This window comes from Pongo pygmaeus, chromosome X, assembly GCF_028885625.2.
Source record: "Pongo pygmaeus isolate AG05252 chromosome X, NHGRI_mPonPyg2-v2.0_pri, whole genome shotgun sequence".
NCBI classification, from domain to species: domain Eukaryota; kingdom Metazoa; phylum Chordata; class Mammalia; order Primates; family Hominidae; genus Pongo; species Pongo pygmaeus.
In genome coordinates, this window is record NC_072396.2 from 93,898,578 (window position 1) to 93,917,463 (window position 18,886).

Here is an 18,886-nt window from a genome sequence, read left to right on the forward strand (position 1 = left end):
TTGGGATTGGCCACTGGATCTTCTTGATGGACATATTCTATTTATTGAAAAAATAATTCTGAAAGCAAATGATCTTAAATACCTAAATTAATTCTGAAAAAGAAAAACTAAACTAGAATACTCACATTACTCAATTTTGTGACTAATAATAAAGTTACAGTACCAAGAGTGTTGTATAGAAAAAGGATACAAACACTGATAAATGAAACAATATTGAGAACAGATATAGACTCACACAACTATACTCAACTGACTTTTGGAAAGAATACAAGAGCAATTAAAGAAAAAATTGTTTTTTGAACAAATGGTACTGAAATAATCAGACATCATTAAAGAAAAAGATAAAATATAGAAAAAATTTAAAAAACCAAAGATACAGACTTTACATCTTACCAAAAAAATTAATGCAAACTAGATAACACACCTAAATGTTAAATGTAAAAGTATAAAATTTCTAGATGAAAATCTAGGAATAAATTTGTGTGATTTTGAGATTGTTGGTAAAATTCTATATGCAAGACCAAATGCACAATCCATGAAAAGTTACTTTTATGAGTTGGACTTAATAAAATTATAACCTTTTTTCTCTCTGACAGTCACTATTAAGAGGATGAAAAGATAAGTCACAGACTTGAAGAAACTATCTGGAAATTGTGTTTCTGAAAAAAAACTTCTATCCAGGATATGAAAAGAATACTTAAAACTTATAAAAAGAAACACATTTTAATGGACAAAAGATCTTGACAGACACATCATGAGGTAATCACATGATGACAGGATCAAGTCTTTACATATCAATATTAACATTGAACATAAATGTGCTAAATGCCTCAATTAAGAGTCACAAAGTAGCCAAGTTTAATGAAGAAGCAATGCCTAACTGTACACTGTCTTCAAGAGACTCATGTCACATGTAAGGACATACATAGACTCAAAGTAATGGGATGGAGAAAGATCTATCAAGCAAATGGAAAACAAAAAAATAAGGGGGATTGCTATTCTTATTTCACTGCAAAGCAGATTTCAAACCAACAATGATCAAAAAGAACAAAGAAGGGCATGACACAATGATAAAGAATTAAATACAACAAGAAATTATATATATATATTTATATATATATATGTTTTATGAATGTCTAGATATATACCCAACACTAGACATTCATAAAACAAGTTCATAGAGACATAGGAAGAGACAAATAAACACACAATAAGTGTGGGAGACTTCAAAACCCCACTGACAGTATTGGACAGATCATCAAGACAGAATACCAACAAAGATACTCAGGACCTAAATTGACACTTTACCAAATGGACATAACAGATCTCTAAAGAACACTCCACCCAACAAAAACAGACTATACATTCTTCTCATCTACACATGGCAGATATACTAAAATTGACCACAGACTTGGCTAGAAGGTAATTCTCAACACATTAAACATACCAAAATTATACCAACCACACTTACAGACCACAGGATAACAACAGTAGAAATCAATACCAAGAACATTTCTCAAAACCACACAATTACAGGGAAATGGAACAATCTGCTTTTGAATAACTTTTGGGAAAACAATGAAATAAAGGCAGAAATTACGAAATTATTTAAAACTAATAAAAATAAAGACACAACATACCAGAATCTCTTGGACAAAGATAAAGCAGTGTTCACAAGAAAGATTATAGTGCTAAAGGCCCACATCAAAAAGTAAGATCTCAAATTAACAACCTAACAGCACACCTAGTGGAACCAGAAAAACAAGAGCAAATTAATTGTGTATTTTTGTATTTTTAGTAGAGACAGGATTTCACCATGCTGGCCAGGCCGGTCTCAAACTCCTGACCTCAAGTGATTCATCCACATCAACCTCCCAAAGTGCTGGGATTAGAGGCAGGAGCCACTGCTCCCAGCTAGAACACAATTTCTGAAAAGAAATAATCAAAGTCAGAGCTGAAGTGAATAAAATGCAGATAAAAAAGCCATAAAGATCAATGAAACCAAAAATTGTCTCTTCGATAGAATAAATAAGATTGATAGATCACTAGCTAGATTTATAAAGAAAAAGCAAGAGACAATCCAAATAAACACAATCAGAAATGACAAAGTGGATATTAACATCAACCTCACAGAAACACCAAAAAACCTCTGAGAGACTATTATGTACATCTCTATGCACAAAAAGTAAAAAACATAAAAGAAGTGGATAAATTCCTGGAAATACAAAACCTCCCAAGATCAAACTAGGAAGAAATTGGAACTCTGAACACACTGATATCAAGTTACAAAATATAATTAGTAATGAAAAACCTACCCACCAGAAACAGTCCTGGACCAGATGGATTCACAGCCGAATCTTATTAATATCAGTTGTATAAAGAAGAGCTGGTATTAATTCTACTGAAACTATTCCACAAAATTTAGGAGGAGGGATTCCTGCTTTACTCATTCTATGAAGCCAGTATCATTTTGATATCATAACTTGGCAGAGACACAACAAGAAAAGAAAACTTCAGGGCAATATCCCTAATAAACCTAGATGCAAAAATCCTCTATCAAATACTAGCAAACCAAATCCAACAGCCTATCAAAAACTAATACACCAGGATCAAGTAGGCTTTATTCCTATGATGCAAGGTTTATTCAAAATATGCAAATCAATAAATGTGATTTATCACATAAACAGTACTAAAAACAAAAACCACATGATTATCTCAATAGATGCAGAAAAGGCTTTTGATAAAATTCCACATCCCTTCATGTAAAAACCCTCAACAATCTAGGTATTGAAGATACATACCTCAAAATATTGAGTCATCTATGACAAACCAACAGCCAATATCATACCGGATGGGTAAAAGCTGGAAGCATTCCCCATTGAGAACCAGAAGAAAAGAAGAATGCCCACTCTCACTGTTCCTTTTCAACATAGTACTAAAATTCCTAGCTAGGACAATCAGGCCAGACAAGCAAATAAAAGGTGTACAAGCAGAAAGAGAGGAATTTGAACTATCTGTCTTTCCAGAGGATATGATTCTACACCTAAAAAACCCCATAGTCTCTGCTCAAAGGCTCTTACATCAGATAAACAACTTCAGTAAAGTTTCAGGATACAAAATCAATGTCCATAACTCAGTAGTGTATCTATACACCAATAACTTCCAAGCCTAGAGCCAAATCAAGAACACAATCCCATTCGTGATAGCCACAAAAAGAAAAAATATATATATCTAGGAATACAGCTAACCAGACAGCTGAAAGATCTCTACAGCAAGAATTACAAAACACCGCTGAAAAGAATCAGAGATGCAAAGATGACACAAACAAATGGGAAAACATTCCATGCTGATGGATAGGAAGAAACAATATTGTTAAAATTGCCATACTACTCAAAGCAATGTAAAGATTTAATGCTCTTTTTATCAAATTACCAGTGACATTTTCCACAGGATTAGAAAAAAATTAAAATTTATTTAGAACCAAAACAGAGCCAGAATATGCAAATCAATTCTAAGCAATAAGAACAAAGATGGAGGCATCTCACTACCTGACGTCAAACTATATTTCAAGGCTACAGTAACTAAAACATGGTACTGGTACAAAAAGAGACATATAGACCAATGGAACAGGTTGGAAAACCAGGAAATAAAGCACATCTACAACCATCTCAACTTCAACAAAGCCAACAATAACAAGCAATGGGGAAAAGACTCCCTCTTCAATGTATGGTGCTGAGATAACTGGGTAGCCATATACAGAAGATTGAAACTGGATGCCCACCTTTCACCATATACAAAAATCAACTCAAAGTGGATAAAACGCTTCAATGTTAAACATAAAACTATAAAAATCAAAGAAGAAAGCCTAGGAAACATCATGCTGGACATAGGACCTAGCAAAGTCTTCATGATGAAAACTGTAAAAACAATTGCAACAAAACCAAAAATAAAGTGGGATCTAATTAAACTAAAAAATTTTTGCAAAGCAGAAGAGACTATTAGAGTAAATAGGCAACCCACATAATGGGAGAAAATATTTGCAAACTATGAATCAAACAAAGGTCCAATAACCAGAATTTATAAGGAACTTAAATAAGCAAAATTCAAACAACCCCATTAAAAAATGGACAAAGTTTATGAACATACACTTCTCAAGATAAAGCATATATGTGCCCAAGAAACATATGGACACATGCTCAACATCACTAATCAGTAGGAAAATGCAAATCTAAATCACAATGAGATAGCTTCTCACACCAGTCAGAATGGCTATTTTTTTAATGTCAAAACAACAGATGCTGGCAAAGTTACAGAGAAATGGAAATGCTTATACATTGCGATAGGAGTGTAAATTAGTTCAGCCACTGTGGAAAGCAGTTGAAGATTTCTCAAGACTTAAAATAGAAATATCACTCTACAATAGTAGTTGTAGAATGCAATCCCATTATATACCCAAGGGAATATAAATTGTTCCATCATAAAGATACATGGACTAGTATGTTCATTGCAGCACTATTCACAATAGTAAAGACAAGTAATCAAACTAGATGCCCATCAATGGCTGACTGGATAAAGTAAACGTGATACATATATATATCCCATGGAATACTACACAGCCACAAAAAGAATGAGATTATGTCTTTGCAGCAAGACAGATGGAGGTGGAGGCCGTTATCAGAAGCAAATTAATGCAGAAACAGAAAACCAAACACCACCTGTTCTCACTTATAGGGTCGGGGGCTAAATATTGAATATACATGGACACAAAGAAGAGAACAATAGACACTGGGGCCTACTTGAGGGTGGAGTGTGGGAAGAGGATGAGTATTTAAACACTATCTATCATGTATTATGCTGGTCTCTGGCGTGACAATATCATCTCTACACCAAATCCCTGTGACATGCAATTACCCATGTAACAAATTTGCACACATACCTCTTGAACCTAATAGGGGGAAAGAAAATAAATAAATAAATAAAATATGTTTTTTAACTTAAAATGATGAATATAGTAGCTTTCAAATGTATCTAACCTTCTCCTAGAGACCACGGTTTTTTATTTTACCAACCTAAGTTGGCAAAGTTGCTACATATTTTATCTTTTAGAGTCATTTAATGATTTATATTCTAAAGAGGAAGGTAAGATGATCCTTAGAATACCCTACCAACAGATAAAATTAACCGGTTGTTCTTTTGGGCAAATATTGAGGATTTTATATATAATTTTTATAAAATCTTGATTATATTTCACCTTGGGAAATAGAATAAAGTCTTGTGTTTACCCTTTGCAAAGACACAAGGATAAAATACTCCAGGGAAATAGTCATTGCCAGAGTTATTTGGCTTTCTCAGGTTTGTTTTAGAAATGGGCTCATTCTCTCCAGACACTGTTAGAGAACTAAATGATTGCTTTTCCCTAAAGATAGAAGTTTTTTTTTTTTTTTTTTTTTTTCACTTATCAGGCCTCTGGACACAATAATGTCATATACTGTCACTTCTATTTAATATATAACATTGTATGGAGTACTTGTTCTTCATTGACTTGTCATTTTTTAATCCTTGTAGATATTCCATACTAAATCTGCATATTAGAAATAGTTACCACTTATATAAAACTTGCCTTTACATTTTAAAGATCCTAAACTAATTGATGTTATAAAATATATGATGGAGAAAAATTCACAACCCAAGTTTCCTTTAAATAAAAAATGAACACAGGACTTATTTCTGTTTCCAATGAATGTATTGCTGCAATTTCACTTCATATTGGATGTTAACAAAAAATACCTGCAGTATTTACTACAGGAAAATATGAAAATAAAAAAAAATGTTATCCAGAGCTGCTCCACTTCTCTGACCATCTGCATTTTTGTCTATATTTTCCCTGCATCATCTCACGTAGGCATGTTCTGTGAAGAATTACCTCAGGCTCATTCTCTTGAGAAACCTTCATTTTCTATTCTGATATTTAATGGTTTGGGGTTGTGTTACTTTATCTAGGTGACACATTTGCATTTTTCACTGCAATTTCTTAAAAAGCAAGTGCTACTGCTGATGAGAAAATTAGGACCAAAAAAACCTGAGAATGCTCTTTTGGAGGCATTATACATATTCCATGTATGAATTATGTTTGTCTTGAATATCGGATAGTGTTATTTATCTATTTTCCAAATTTTACAGACCTTCCTTTCAGGAACATTTCTTCTTCTACATAACATCTAAGACTAATATATTTGTTTGAAAGAAGAACAAGCTTCTATATTTAAGTGAAGTAAGTTTACCTTACATCTCCAGCATGTTTATTTGTGTGTGTATTATACACATATGTGTGCAGATTAATTACATATATATGCAGATTAATTACATTGGATCACTTTGGATCACTTTTTATCATGAAAGAGGCAATGTTTTCTTCTTACCAGGCTAGATACTTAAACTGGATATAGATTTGCCTCCTCTGCATGCCGTGCTTTGGTCATAACTGTCATCCGCAGGCCTTAACAATGTCTTATTTACCATCATGGTATTCTGCAGAGCATTGCTTCTGGTCAGGAAACTCACTTCACAGCAAATGAACTGTGGCAATAGTTGCATATTTATGGAATTCATTATGTGTACCATTATATTTCCCACTGCTATGGTCCGAACGTTTGTCTCCCCCTTCCTTAATTAATACATTGAAAACCTAATCATGAATGTGATGATATTTGGAGTTGTGGCCTTTGAAATTTTATTAAATCATGAAGTCAGAACCCTCATGGATGGGATTAGTGTCTTCATAAATGAGGCCTGAGGGAGCTTGCACACCCCTTCTGTCATGTTAGGACACAGTTTGGAGATGCCAACTTTGAAGAAGAGAGTGAGCTCTCACCAGATGCCAATCTGCTGGCACTTTGACCTTGGATTTCCCAGTTTCCAGTGCTGTGAAAAATGAATTTCTGGTGCCTACAAGCTACCCAGTTTTTATAGTACTTTGTTATAGCAGCCCCAATAGACAAAGACACTCACTATTTTGAAACAGCCAGCTTAATAAAATAGTGAAGTGGCCCTTTAAAAACTCAATTACAGCGCAAGCTAGATGGTAATACCTTGCTGTATTAGTCCATTTTACCTGGGACTGGGAAATTTATAAAGAAAAGAGGTTTAATATACTCACAGTTCCACATGGCGGGGGAGGCATCAGGAAACTTACAATCATGGCACAAGGCAACTCTTCACAGGGTGACAGTAGAGAGAATGAAAGACAGGCTAGCGAAGGCGGAAGCCCTATATAAAACCATCGGATCTTATGAGAACTTACTGAGTATCACAAAAATAGCATGGGGAAAACCATCCCCATAACTCAATTACTTCCCACTGGATCCCTCCCATGACATGTGGGAATTATGGGAACTACAATTCAAGATGAGAGTTCAGTGAGAACACAGCCAAACCATATCATTCTGCCCCTGGCCCTTCCCAAATCTTATGCCCTCACATTTAAAAAAACAATCATGCCTTTCCAACAGTCCCCCAAAGTCTTAGTACATTCCAACATTAACCCAAAAGTCCAAGTCCAAAGTCTCATCTGAGACAAGGCAAGTGCCTTCCACCTATGAACCTGTAAAATCAAAACCAAGTTATTTACTTCCTAGATACTTTGGGGATACAGGCATTTGGTAAATATAGCCTTTCCAAATGAAAAGGACAAATAACCACCAGAACAGCTTGGGAACTCACTTGTAGACACTCTACAAGGTTGGAAATTCTGTTTGTGTTATAATTCAGCCACCTGCAGGATGACATTTTTGGTCTGATTTTCAGCAATCTAAGCTCTGTGGCTACAGGAGATAAGGGTTCATTTCAAGGCAGACATAGAAATTTTCAGGCCATTTATGCCATACTTGAGCCAAAAATTCAAGTGCCTGAGCTTACCCTGTTTTTTACTGACTTTGTTCAGCACAATTAAGGGCAATCAGTGAATCCCATTCTACTCATTAGTTAGACAAATATGTTATAAAATATCAAATACATAGTGACCCAGAACCTTGCTTCTTAAAAGTATTTAGTTAGGAGTATCAAATAATGATACTTTTCTTGTCTCTATTGCCACATCATGCTTTGGACTATTCATGTTGTCTTTACTACTGGAAATTGTCATTATGTCTTTAAATATAGTCAGATTAGAGAACAAATGCCAGAAATCTCAAAACCAGTTTATCATCTCATCCACACAATTTTGTTCTCTTAGAATGACTCTCAGTACCAAAATTTGTATTAGTCATTGTTCTCCAGAGAAACAACTAATAGGATAGATAGATAGATGGATCAGTCTATAAAGATCTTTCTGTCTTTTGAGAAATTCACCTATTTTAAAGAATTAACTCACATGATTGTGTGAACTGGAAAGTCCCTAAGGCAAACTAGCAGACTAGAAATTTTGGAAAAAGTTCGTTCTGCAATCTTGAGTTCAAAGGCAGTCTGGAGGCAGAATTCTTTTCTTCTTGGGTGACCTCAGTCTTTTCTCTTAGGTGTTATAAATAATCGGACATGTACTATGTGCATTGTGGGGGCATGATTTGCTTTATTCGAAGTCTAGTGATTTAAATACTAGCCACATATAAAAAATACCTTCACCACAAAATCTAAACTAATGTTTGAGAAAAAACAAAACAAAACTGGGCACCAGAGGCTAGCCAGGTTGACACATAAAATTAACCAGCATGAGCTGTATCTAGTGTGAGGCAATTATGAAAAATACTGCTATGAATATGTATTCAAATTTTTGTAAAAATATGACATGGTTTTATTTTCCTGTATGTACACCTAGGGTCGGAAAGGCTGGGTTATATGCTAAAAGTATGTTTAACATTTTCAGGAACTGCCAAATTATTTCTCAAAGTAGCTATACTGTTTAAAATCTCACTGGAAATGTAAGAAAGCTTTAATTCCTTTACATTGTCTGTGTGTGTGAAGTGGTAACTCGTAGTTTAGATTTGCATTTCCCCAATGAGTAATGATAGATATTGAACATCTTTTCATGTGTGACTGGGTATTTGAATATCTTCTCTGGATAAATATCCATTCAAATTTTTACTCATTTAAAAAACTGACTTGTCTTTTTGTTACTTTTTATTGCTGAATTGTTTTATTCCTGACTTGCTTTTATATTCTGGATTTATGCCTTTTATTACATATACAATTTGCGAGTATTTTTTTCCTGAGCTATGAGTTATTTCACTTTTTTTGATGGTGTCCTTTGAAGCACAAAAGTTTTAAATTTTGGTGTAATACAACTTATCTATATTTTCTCTTGTTGCTTGTGCTTTTAATGCTGTATCTAAGAAACCATAGCCTAAGTCACGGTCACAAAGATTCACATCTATTTTTTTTTCTAAGAATTTTATAATTTTAACTTCTTTGTTTCATTTGTAATCTATTTTGAGTTAATATTTATGTATGATGTGAAGAAGCAATTCAACTTTATTATTTTGCACGTAGATATCCAGTTGATTTAACACCATTTTTGGAAAATACTACTGTTTTCTGGTTGGATTTCCTTGGCACAAATGTTGAAAACCAATTGTCTATAAATACAAGATATTATGATTTCTATTGTTATAGTCTCCTGTTAATTTGATATTCAGTTCTCTGTCTTAAGAGTGACCAAAAGTTCTAACCATACCCTGATGAGAAATTCAAGGGATTTGGTCGTGGATATAGAGAGTGTGCCTTTTATGGGATATTTCTTTACAGTGTAGATAAACTAATACCTAAGTATTTGACCCATGACTAGATGTTGCTCTCATAGAAATCTTGTTTATGCTGGCCAGCACCCTCTGCCTCTCATCTGTACTAGGTTCAGTTTATTCTTCTCAAGACAGCCACTCTCTAAGAGAGACCCTTGACTAGAGAGAAGGTTAGGTTCAAGTATTTGTGTCAGGTGAGATACAATGAAGAAATGAAGCCAAAATGCATAAAACAAAAGAAATTTATTACTTCCAGGCTCCAGAGAGATTAAGAGTGCTAATAGGATGCCAGTGAGAAGTCAGAGGCTCCAGGGAGTTCAACCAGCAAGGAGGGAGCAAGAGAAACAGAGCCTGTGGGACTACGCCTTTATAAAATCCATGGGCATTATTTCTTAGGCGTTCCCACAGGGATTGTGGATTGGCTAGTTTAAAGAAAACTCACTCGTAAAAGGATAACTTATTTACAGAACTCTGGCATTGACCACTGGGTTTTATCATAGTCAGTGGCTGTGCAGTGTGTTAAGTTGCAGGTCAGCAAGATGAGGAACAAATGGGATATATCACAAACAACCACACGGGGAAAGAAGTTTTAACTAGGCCAGAAGTGATGGGGTTTGACTGAGTTATACACAATTCGTGTCAGGCCTAAAAAAATGATTCTGAGGCAGCAACTTTATTGAATAAATTCATCACACAAATGTATATTTCTAGTACCTCTGTTCTGTTCTATTGATTTATATGCCTATGCCAGTATTAAAATGCCTGGAGTACTAACATATTTTGAATCAGGATGTGTGAGTTTTCTAAACTTTTCCTTGTTTTTAAAGATTGCTTTTGCTGTTTTGAGGCTCTTGTATTTGCGTGTGAATTTTAGGATCCGCTTTTTTATTTCTGAAAAAAAGAAAAAGAAAAAAGAAACAGCTCGGTTTTCAGTATGGATTTGATAAAATCTGTAGATCAATTTAGGGAATACTCTTATTTTAACAATATTAAGTCTTTTGATTCAAGAACATGGGATGTCTCTCTAATTATTTAGGTCTTATTTCACTTTTTACAGTAATTTTTACATTTCAGAGAACAATTCTTGCACTTCTGTTTCCAAATTTATCTCTAAATATTTTACATTTCTGAAATTATTTAATATGGAATAGTTTTCTTAATTTAATTTCAAGTCATTTATTGCTAATAGGTAGAAATCCAGTTTATTATTGGGTATTCACCTTCTTTTATATGTGATTAATTCAATTATTAGTTCCAATAAGTCTTTTGTACATTACTTAGACTTTTATGTTTACATAAAATTAATTTTCAACTAATGATGTTTTATTTTCCTCTTAAATCTGAGTGTTTTTTATTCTTTTATGCCAAATTGCCCTGGCTAAAACTTTTAGTTAAATTTTGCCTAAAAATGGTGAGAACAGATTCTTATCTGGTTCCAGGTCATATGCAGAAAGCATTTTTTTTTTTTTTTTTTTTACCATTTAATACAATGTCATGTTTTTAGTTTTTATGGATGGCCTTTATAAAGTTGAGGAAATCATCTTCTATTTCTAGTCAGCTGAATTTTTTTATTATAAGGTGAGAAATTTTACCAAACGTCTTTTCTGTGTCTGATAATGTAACCAAGTGGATTTTGTACTTTAATATATTAATATGGTATATTACATTGATTGATTTTTGTTTGTTGGGCCAACCTTGCATTTCTGAGACAAATCTCACTATTCAATGCTGTATAATGGTTTTTAGATGTTGTCAGATTAGATATGCAAGTATTTTGTTGAGGATCCTTGCACCTAGATTTTGATTTTTTTGTAGACTTCTTATTTGAACCATGTGTTATATAGAAATTTGTTGTTTAATATTTGGGGATTTTCCAGCTGTCTTTTCTGTTATTGATTTTCTAACTTAATTATATTGTAGTACAGATTATATTTTTGTAATTTCTATTCTTTTAAAAATATTAAGGTATTTTTATGATGCGAGATACTGTCTATATTGATGAATGTCCCATGTGAGTTTGAGAAGAATGTGTGTTCTATGCTGTTAAAGTATTCTATGCATCTCAATTAGATCAAATCGAGTGAGTGTGTTTGTTCATTTCAACCATATTCTTATTGATTTTCTGCTTCCTGGACTTATCAATTACTGAGAGATGAGTATTGAAATCTCCAACTATAATAGTGAGTTTGTTTCTCTTTGTAGTTCTATTAGGTTTTGCCTCACATATTTTGATGCTCTGTTGTTAAATAAATACATATTAATAGTTATGTCTTCTTGTAGAAATGACCTCTTTGTCATTATGTATGACTGTTATTATCCCTGATACATTTTCTTGTTCTAAACTACATTTTATCTGCAATTAATGTAGCTACTCCAGCTTATTGTTACCATGATATAACTCTCACTACCTCAGAGCTCTCAATATCTGTGTCTTCATATTTGACATAGTTTGGCTGTGTCTCCACTAAACCTCATCTTAAATTGTAGCTCCCATAATTCCCATGTGTTGTGGGAGGGACCCAGTGGGAGATAACTGAATTATGGGGGCGGTTTGCCCCATACTATTCTGGTAATGAATAACTCTCACTAGATCTGATGGTCTTATAAGGGGTTTTCCTTTTCACTTGGTTCTCCTTCTCTCTTGCTAGCTGCCATGTAAGATGTGTCTTTTTCTTTTTGCCATGATTATGAGGTCTCTCCAGCCATGTGAAACTGTGGGTCCATTAAACCTCATTTTTTAAAAATAAATTACCCAGTCTCAGCTATGTCTTTATCAGTAGCATGAAAACTGACTAGTACAATATTTAAAGTGGATTTCTTTTAAAACAGTAGCTGTGTGTGTGTTTTTTTTAATCCACTCTGACAGTCTCTGTCTTCTTACTGGTACATTTAGATCATTCCCATTTAAAGTGATTATTGATATAGTTAGATTAATATCTGTCATATGTATAACTGTTTTCTGTTTGAGGTCCATCTTCTTTTTTTTCTACTTTTTTTCTTCCCTGTCTGTTATTAACCAAAAGCAATATGGAATTTCATTTATTACCTCTCCTATCATGTTAATTAAACTTATTTTTAACACTTTTTGCCTTATGTAGAGTTTGCAAAATATATTTATAACATCTAATTCCACTTTCAAAGAATACTATCACCATGGAGATTAGGATTTCAGTGCATGAATGGGGGGACATAAACATTTTGTTTTTTGCAGTGATTGATGTATTTTTTCTTTTATTCTGTTTCAATATAGATAAATGTTTGTAAATATTGTTAATTTTCCAAAAAAACACACATTTGGTTTCTTAAAGTGGAGGCTGAGGGTTTTATTTCAGATTTTTTCTATAATAGTTCTTCATAGCTATAAATTATGCTCTTAGCACTGATTTAGCTGAATTCCATCACTTTGATATGGTGTGTTTCTGCTTTAATTCAGTTCAAAATTTTTCTAATATTTCTTGTGAGTTCTCCTTTGACCCATTGATTATTCACAAATGTGTTGTTTATTTTCAAATGTTTGTAGATTGCCCAAATGTTGATCCCTAATTATACTGTTGTCAGAAAAGAAAAAATACATTTTGTAATTCAAATTTTTAAAATTCCACATAATTTTTTTTTTTTTTTGAAATGGAGTCTTGCTCTTGTCACCCAGACTGGAGTGCAGTGGCACGATCTGGGCTCACTGCAACCTCCACCTCCCGGGTTCAAGCAATTCTCTGCCTCAGCCTCCCGAGTAGCTGAGATTACAGGTGCCCACCACCACACCTGGGTAATTTTTGTATTTTTAGTAGAGACGGGGTTTCACCATGTTGGCCAGGCTGGTCTTAAACTCCTGACCTTGTGATCCACCTGCCTTGGCCTCCCAAAGTGCTGGGATTACAGGTGTGAGCCACCACGCCTGGCCCGCGTGACTTTTTAAGGCCAAATATATTACCCATCCTGGAGAATATTCCACATGTGCTTAAGAAAAATATGTACTGTGCTGTTCCTGGGTTAAGTGTTCTAGATGATTGTTATCTCTAGTTACTTTATTATATTGTTCAAGTTTCCCATATCCCTGCTGATAAATCATTTAGGCAATTAATTATCAAGGGAAAAATCATTCCTCTGCATAGATAGAACATGATCTTTAAAGGAGAAATCATCACATCTGTTTGTTTATATATTGTCTATGGCTGCTTTTGCGCCACAATGGCGGAGTTGAGTAGCTATGACAGAGAATATATGGAGTGCAAAAAAGTAAAATATTTACCATCCGTCCCTTTACAGAAAAAGCTTTCTGGTCCCTGATCTAAATTATTTTTTAGATATGAAATTGCTGGGCAAAAAGGTACAAATCTTCAACTTTAGAAATATAGTCAAAACACTCTGTAACGTGGTTGTGCAAAGTAATACTCTTTCATCTATGTGTATGATTTCCTGTGGCTTCATATTCTTTTGCCAACACTTCGCAATGTCAGACAAAGATTTTGCTAGTCTGTTGACCAATATTGGTATGTCTTCATAATTATAATTTGCATTTCTTAGATTACCAGTGAGATTGAGCAATTTTTCAAATTTTTATCATTTGTATAAATCTGTGAATTCCCTGTTAATACCTGTTGCCAATGTTTTCTATGGAGATAATTGGGCTTTTATTATAATTATTTCTTTTTAAAAATATTTTCAACTTTATTATTTTAGATTCAAGGGGTATGTGTGCAGGTTTGTTATAAGGGTATACTGCATGATGCTAAAGTTAAGGGTAAAAATGATTCTATCACCAAGGTAGTGAGCGTAATACACAATAGTTACTTTTTCAGCTCTTGCCCCCAGCCTTCCTTCCCTTCCCATTAGTTCCCAGTGTTTATTACTGCCATCCTTATGTCCAAGAGTACTGAATGTTTAGCTCCCACTTATAAATGACAGCACAGTATTTGGTTTGTATTCTGGTGTTAATTTTCTTTGGGATTATGGCCCCTAGCTGTATCCATGTTGCTGCAAAGGATATAATTTTGTTCCTTTTTATGGCTGTGTAGTACTCCATAGTGTATTTGTACCACATATTCTTTATCCAGTCCATCATTGATAGACACTTAAATTGATTCCATGTCTTTGCTATTGTGAATAGTGTGGCAATAAACATAAAAGTTCATGTGTCTTCTGGGTAAAATGATTTAATCTTATGTGAGTATATACCCAGTAATGGAACTTCTGGGTTTAATGGTTGCTCTAATTTATAGTCTTTGAGAAGTTTCCAAAATGGCTGCAGTTGTTCAGCTTTATTTCGGGGTTATCTATTCTGTTCTATTGGTTTAAGTGTCTGATTTTGTACCAGTATCATGCTGTTTTGGTTATGATATCCATTTTGAGTCAGGTAATGAGATGCCTCTGGCTTTTTTTTTTTCTTTTTTTTCTTAGGATTGCTTTGGCCACTTTGGCTCTTTTTTGCAGTTCCACACAAACTTTGTAATAGTTTTTTTTCTAATTCTGCAAACAAAATGACATTTGGAGTTCAATGGAAATAGTGTTCAACTTGTAAATAACTTTAGATAGTATACCCTTTTTAACAACATTGATTCATTCAATCCATGAGCATAAAATGTTTTCTTATTTGTTTGTGTCATCTCTGATTTTTTTTTAACTCAGTGTTTTGTAGTTCTCCTTGTAGAGATCCTCCCCTCATTGGTTAGATGTATTTCCAGGTATTTTTTTAGTGTGGCTGTTGTAATTGGGATTGCATTACTGATTTGGTTCTCAGTTTGAATGCTATTGGTATATAGAAATGCTACTGAGTTTTGCAGATTGATTTTGCATACAGAAATTTTACTGAAGTCATTTATGAGTTCCAGGAGCTGTTTGATGGAGTCTTTAGTGTTTACTAGGTAAAGAATCATATCATCTGAGGAGAGAGACAGTTTAACTTTTTCTTTTTCTATTTGGATGCCTTTTATTTTTTTCTCTTGCCTGATTTCTCTGGGTAGGACTTCCTGCACTATGTTGAATTGGCATGGTGAAAGTGGGCATCCAAGTCTTTTTCCAGTTCTCAAGGGGAATGTTTCCAGCTTTTTACCATTCAGTATAATTTTGGCTGTGGATTTGTCATAGACAACTCTTATTATTTTGAAACATGTTTCTTCAATGCCTAGTCTGTTGCTGATATTTATTATGAATAAATGTTTATCCAAAGCTTTTCTTTTTTACAGTGATTTAGTGTGTTTCTTAAGGTAAAACAACAGAAACAAATTCTAAAATTATAACTTTAAATTAAGTGGTTAAATTTCAGATGACAGAGCCAATAATTGGTAACAGCTTCTTTAAATTCATATTAATAGTCCAATTAAAGACACTAAAAACACTATCTGGTAATAGTTTGAAAGAATCAGAAGGGTTCAGTGAAGGGAAAAAAATTATCCAAACATAAAAAATACCCACAAAACACATGATCTTCTTTTTCATTTTATAATCTAAACTTGTAAAATTTTTATAAATACATGATCATTCTACACAATACAGATCTTCTAGAGCATTTGTAAAGGATATTACAGTTTTTGGTCTTAAGGAATAAAGACTAAGATGGAAAAGGAGATGAAAACAGTGAAATCTGAGGAAGCAATACACTCTCTACACACAAGCAAACTGCAATTCATCCAGTCAAGTTAGTGGTTACAGTTCGGTACATTATTTTCAAGGCAGCTAAGAAATCAGGACACAGATATTTCCCCTTCCTAGAGTTAACAATTCTTTTAAAAGCTCTGATGTATCCATAAAGGAGTGTTGATTTTTGTGGGGTTTTTTTTCCCAAAAGGAGACAAAAAAGTTTTCATCCCTAAATTCACATACACAAGTTAAGTTAAACTATAAGCTAGTTTTAGACTACCCAGTGAAATAGAATTGTTGGTACCATGTGAGGCAGGTGCTACCCTCCCTAGTCAGTTCAAAACATGATCCAGTAAAACAAATACACATTGGTATGCCTCAAACAACTATAAAGCATTTCATTATTCTTCAAATATCACGTTTAATTAACTCCTAAGGTAACAGACTTCTAGAATGTTGTATCTTAATGGTGTCTCTGAATCAATACTAGCAACAGAATGCAAAATTCAAAACTGCTATAAAAGTAAAATCGTCGTTAAAAAAACTCAATCCTTATGTAAAAAGAGGGAGAACTGAGTGTGAAATACTAACACCAAATGTCTGAAGGCAGAATTTTTTTTTGTGGAAGACCAAGTGAAGAGATAGATGCACCTAATCAAGACCAAATGAAAGACAGTGAAGAGTATGAAAAATGTTTAAAAAGAAAAAAGAAAAATAAGAAGGAAAATGGAGAAGAGACAGGCAGCAAAAGAATTACTAGACAGAACAAAAATAAGAGAAAATGAGGCATGTGCATATGGCTTTTTTGTCTGTCCTTTGTGTTCCTAAATAACTTAAAATGTAAGTGGCATGTAGGCCACACTAGCAGGCAAGAATGAACCTTGTGATGGATAGAGATGAAGGATCTGAGGCCAATGAATTGTTTTATTTTTTGTTCTTGCTTTTAATTCATACCTGAAAGCCTTAAATCCTTGCTAAATATTCCAGTTGTTTTGAAGGTTGTACTGGAGAACAAGGGGGAGTAGGAAAACGTCCTTTTAAACCTGTGGCTTCAGCTGTAGAAGATGTTCCATTCATAAGGAGTTCCTTGGCCATTGTAGCTGAACTATTTGATGTGGGATACGTACTGAAGAAAGAGCTTGAAGGTTGGTTCATATCTCTGGGTGACAAATAGCCTAGAGTAGTGCCAGAGATTACTTTGTGGTGGCTGGCTTCCATCTCTTGATAAACATCAGGAGACAAATGAAGAATTCCTTTTGGAGTATTATTTGTTGGTTCAGGAAACCCAGGCTTTGGACCACTCCATCCTTTGTTTTCCCGTCTTCTCAAGTTGATCCTGAAGATTAATGGATGCTTTATAACCAAGTTGTAATAGCATTGCTTCTGCAGCATTTTTTTTTTTTTTTTGGCCTTTTTATTAGGTCCCGTTCCTGTAGCAGCTTCATTGCCTACCTTCATATACATCACAAATTCTTGACGTCGAGGCATTCCTCTTTCTGAAAGCAAAACATAATCTGGCTCCTTTTCCTTTTTGGCCTGTTGAATTTGTGCCAGGCAACTAATAGGGTTCATCCCTTGGTCTATTCTGGTCTGGCCTTGACTATTGTTTTAGGGCGTTTTTTAAAAAATAATTTTGGCTTTTCCACCACAGGAAGAGGTGGAAGTTTTTTAAGCTCCTGTAAGACGGTGGTTGCAGCACGCTTCTTGGAGAGTTTTTTGCTATTTCCTTCTCCTTCTGTAGAGAACTTTCCTACTGACACTCGAGTAACAAAGCTTTTCATATGTGGTGGTCCACTTTCTTTAATAACCTCAGAACTAACAGGTCTATTTCAGTTCAGAGCAATTTTAAACACTAAGCTGATCTCAGACTTATTTGCATCTTTGTCATCATCTATATCCTTTCCTGATTCACCATTCTAAGGCGATCTTTCTGGAATAAGTTCAATCTGCAGTGCTTGGAGGGCTTTCACTGCAGCATTGTGTCTGGCTTTCCTTCCCCCAAAAATTCATTATTTCCTACATGAGCTGAATATAAAAGAGCTTAGGTATTGGGCAATGATACCTCTGATTATACATGACTTGAAAGTTGTAATTAGCTCTATTATTTGGGAATGGCTTTGGATCTAATGGCCTGTAGATGGCAGGCTCTGCCCCTTTTCATAGCAAGCCCATTCAGTTCCACAGTTGGTGTTATACAGCCTGGGTTATTGTTAACATTACTTTTGGGTGGCTTCTAAATCGGTTTGGGAAGCGTAGATTCAGTCAAAGCTTTATTAGCAACAGCCTGTTGAGCCTTCAGATTCCCATGTCCGCTCACCAAGACTCAGTTGCACTGAGAACATCTTTGAATGAGCAGGCCCTCTTTAATCCAGAAGTTTATACTGGGGTTGGACTCTATTGAAACGGGCTAACTCATTTACCAGATACATTGCAGTTTTCTCTTTTGGGTTTGCCAATTTTATCTTGGAGAGAAGCTGATTTATTTGAAGCATGTTAAGACAATATTGACCAAACTGCTGTATTCCTCACGGCTCCAAAAACTTCTGAGCCTTGGTCAAATTACTTTGTGTATCTTTGAGTTC

At 34.3% G+C, this 18,886-nt stretch overlaps 1 pseudogene; it reads right to left on the bottom strand.

Moving 5' to 3' along the window:
• Positions 1-17,252: 17,252 nt before the first annotated feature.
• LOC129024752 (double-stranded RNA-binding protein Staufen homolog 2-like) lies at positions 17,253-18,661 on the bottom strand (annotated as a pseudogene).
• Positions 18,662-18,886: the final 225 nt, after the last annotated feature.